Source organism: Marmota marmota, unplaced genomic scaffold, assembly GCF_001458135.2.
Source record: "Marmota marmota marmota unplaced genomic scaffold, marMar, whole genome shotgun sequence".
NCBI lineage: Eukaryota > Metazoa > Chordata > Mammalia > Rodentia > Sciuridae > Marmota > Marmota marmota.
The window spans coordinates 1-4,241 of NW_026013234.1; the positions used below are offsets into that span (position 1 = coordinate 1).

Consider the following 4,241-nt stretch of genomic DNA (forward strand, 5'->3'; position numbering starts at 1 on the left):
TTGAGTCTGTATGGCCCCTGGCATTTTGCCAACTGTATTGGTTGACAGGCGAGGCATTACTATCCACCTCGGCTGCTACTTTTGAGTTCTGTGCTACTTTGGACTTCTCCTGGGGATTCCTGGGGATTCCCCGAGAGTTCCCATTGGTTGGGGAAGTGCAGGAGGAGGGATTTCTGGGAGGGATATTTCCAGCTGGAGGTTCCTGGAGGAGTCGCGTGGCATTGGGGAGAATTCCCCTGAGCGTGTGTGAAGTGTTTTCTTGCAGTTCAAAAATAAAGTTTGTTCCTGCTTCAGTGGGTGGTGATTTGTGCCCAGCCAGACTGCAGCACTTTTTATTCTTTGATTGGAGACAGCATCTGGTTCTGTTACCTAGGACCTTGTTGCCCCTGACTTTGAATTTGTGATCCTCCTGCTTCAGCCTCAGGTGTTTACAGGGATTACAGGCATGCAACAAAACACCTGGCAAAATAAATTTCTTCCTTTCTTTCTGGCTTTTTTTTTTTTTTTCATACTGGGAATTGAACTCAGGGGCACTCGACTACGGAGCCACATCCCCAGCCCTATTTTGTGTGTTATTTAGAGACAGGGTCTCATGGAGCGCTTTGCTTTCCCTGACGCTGGTTTTGAATTCACAATCCTCCTCTGCCTCAGCCTCCTGAGTGCTGGGATTGAAGGAGAAGACATGACTTCTAACAGTGAAAAAGAATAACTATTTACAATTTGTTCTGCCATTTGAGGAGAGGGGGTATGTAGGAAGGAAGCCTCTATAATTTGACAGTGGAGCACACTATCACAGAGGCTGAGAGAACAGTACTTTTTCTGACAATGAAAGTGATAAGCAAGGGCCTGAGGAAAGGGCTGGGGACGGTAAGGAAATGAGAATCATGAATGTGAAGAGGCTGGAAAGGATGGGTCGGTGTGATATCTAAAGTCACTTGAGAACAGATATAGTGTGTGACAGCAAGAGATCAAGCAAGTCAGCAATCACATAAGAAATGAAGTTTGAGGAAGGGTGATCTACTTAAAAGGCAAGGAGGTGGGTAGGAAAACCGCCCTAGTGGAAGCCCCGACCCGGATGGCCTCTGAAGATAGGAACAAGATCCCATGATATCAATCATGGTGGAGCTGCTGTTCCTGCACATATGGTGAGCCTGTTACTTCTACAACCGGGACCAGGATTGATCGTTTCCGAGTCAATGCCTTCTAATAAATACTGTAGATACAGGCAGCTCTCCTACCATGGTTGCACAGCCTAAAAACGGTTGTTGGAAGGAACATTCTGTCGGCTCCACGAAAGCCATTTTCCCATAGAAGCACTCATGTGAATTGGGAAAGAAGAACTGCTTCCTCTCAACACCGTGAGAGACATGGTTCAGAAAATAGCCAGCAGGACACCTGCGGCAACACACACAAAGTAGTAATAATCTCAAGCAAAAATTACAAACCCCAAAAACTCGTTTAGGAAGTAAGACCCTTAATGCCAGGAGACACAATGCTCTTGCGCCACTATTTTCACCTGTCCTGGGTGCAAAATAATCACAGAAAATTGAAATCCGAGCACTGCAAAGCTACACAGCCAAAGGAGAGGGGACAGGAGTACAAGCAGGTGTGGGGGATGCAGCTGTAGGGAAAGGTCAGGTACAAGTCCGTCAACTCTTATTTCACTGTCGTGAAGCCTGGGGAGCGCGCTAACGCAATCCCTACTACCACAAATCATGCAGCCTTGTTTCCCACATTCGGGGAAATCAAAGGTATTAGCACCTCTCAAGTGCAATGGAGAAGCCGTGGCCTGGGAAAACTACCTACGTGACTGTGGTGTTTCCGCTGTCAGGTAAGTTTCAATGGCTCAGCTTCCCGCCCAACGCAGCCTCAAGCGCCCTCCACTGTACACACACGGTCACTTGACTCTCACACTCCCGGGTCCTCTTAGCCCTGGCGCAGCGCATCCACCCCGCCTCGCGCAGCAGTCCTGCCTCGGCTCCCACAGCCCGGGAAAGCCTCCGCGTGCAAGCGGCAGGTGCCCACGCAGCAGCCCCTGCGCTGCCTCATCTCCATACGCCTCGCCCCGTCTGTGACCTCACGAGCCGCGCCCCGCCCCACGGCACTGGCCACGGCTCACTTAGCTCCACCTTCTCCTGCGTGGTCCCTGGCGCCTGCGGGAGCCCTGGCAGTGCGTGTGGAAAGTGCTGGTTCCGGTCCTGGTCCCCTGCCCCACCCGGCGTCGGGGCGGTGCACGGAGCCTGGGCCTGGTCTCCGGAACTGCGGGGCTCCTCACCCTGGGGCTCGTCCTTGAGCTGCTCTCCCAGCCTTGCCCTTAGGGTTCCTGTGGAAGACCAGCAGAGCCCTCCGACGGGGACCTGGGAAACAACGTAAAAAGGTCTAATGTTCTAGTTACCAGAGTGTGGATCAAAGGCTGAAGGACGAGACTGAAACAGCAGCCAAGCAAGGAAATGACCAATTTGGCAAGAAACAGAAACCTACAGGTTTGAGATGTTGTACAAACACAAGTGGAATTTTAAAAAAATCAAAAGAACTTTATGACAAGATGCATAGCAATCCAACTTTTAAAAACTAAAGACAAAGAAGCTACCTACAAAGAAAAACAGAAGGATAACAAATTATCTACAGGGTGAAACTAATTCAGATGACAGTGGAGTGCTCATCAGAAAACGTGGAGACAGAATTAAGTGGCACAAAGTTTCAAGAACCCAGGAAACAAGGGTCAAGCCACGCTCCTCCACAGCAACAAGCACCTTGAGCAATTGAACGGAAATCAGAAGTTGTCACATTGAGGAAACCCAAGGGAACCTGTCACCCACCCTTCTACCATAAAAGAATGGCTCCTAGGAGCTCTCTAAACAGAAAGGAAATAATAGAAGGCAATCTGAGACGTCAGAAAGAAAGGAGGAAAATAATCAACACCACATTTCCTTCTCTTGAGTTCCCTGAATTATGTTTGATGGTTTAAGAAAAATTCATACACTGTTTGGCATGGTTCTACATTTATGTCAAGGAAGTGTTTAAAATAATGAGATTTTAAACAGGGAGGGTAAAGACATATAAAAGGCATGTAAGTTTTCTGTAGCTCACTTGAACTGGTAAAATAATGACACTGATGTACTGTGTCTCTATATAGACAGAAACCTAAACCGCTATATAAACCAATCTTATCAAAACCACTATGGATACAGCAATGTGTAATTCTAAAATATATTGCAGCCCCCACAGAGAGGCAAGGAAAAGAAAATGGTCCCAGAAAACAAATGAAACATTACAAACAGAAAGTGAACAACAAAATGGTAGACATAAGCCGGCTCATTTCATAAAGTATGTTAAATGTAAATGGTTCAAAGACTGATTAGAAGAGTGGATTAAGAGATATGAAGCAAGTATATTCTGGTTACAAAGAAACTAATGACAAATATAATGATATAGGCAGGTAGGAAAGAATGGATGGACAGAGATATACCATGCCTGCAGACATTAAGCCAAGGAAAGCAGCACTGGATGTATTAAGATCAGATAGAGTGACCCACAGGGACATTACACAATGATAAAAGGGTCAATCCAACAAAAACCCCAACAGAGGGACTGGGCTGATGGCTCAGCAGTAGAGTGCTTACCTAGCATGTGTGAGGCACCTGGTTCAATTTTCAGCACCACGTATAAATAAATAAAAATGAAAGTCCATTAACAACTAAAAGAGTATTTTTAAAAATAACAGAAGGTATACGTGCATATGCAACAAAAATGGATGGAAATGAACAGAGACATAGAGCATTTCATAATTACAATTAGATATTTTGTTAGGTGCAGGACAGGCTGAACTAAGTTGTCTGCAGGGCAGGCTGAGCAAACTTTAGCTGCAGGATAGCCCACGCACTTAAACCCCCCTCTGTCTGGTCCTTTATCACCTGTTTGCGTCAATTCTGAACACTTGACCCCACTCAAGGCTGAACACTCCACCCCCACCCGTCTGGAAACCCACAAATGACCTCTGCCCCATCTCCCTGAAGGCAGACGATGACACTACTGTATGATCCACTCACTGTATGCCAACAAGGCAGCTTGCAGACCCAGAGACCCCATTACATTTGGGCTATAAAAACTCCCTCCTGCCTGGCCCCTCTCTTGCTCTGGCTCTTTCTGTCTCTCTTGCTCTTGGTCTTGCTCTCTTGGTCTTGCTCTCTTGGTCTTGCGCTCTCTCTCTCTCTCTCTCTCTCTCTCTCTCTCTCTCTCTC

At 47.0% G+C, this 4,241-nt stretch overlaps 1 non-coding gene across 1 annotated transcript; it reads right to left on the minus strand.

The window, feature by feature from the left end:
* Nucleotides 1-1,676: 1,676 nt before the first annotated feature.
* Nucleotides 1,677-1,839, minus strand: LOC125614974. Its single transcript, XR_007345546.1, has one exon. It is a non-coding gene; the product is annotated as a U1 spliceosomal RNA (small nuclear RNA).
* Nucleotides 1,840-4,241: the final 2,402 nt, after the last annotated feature.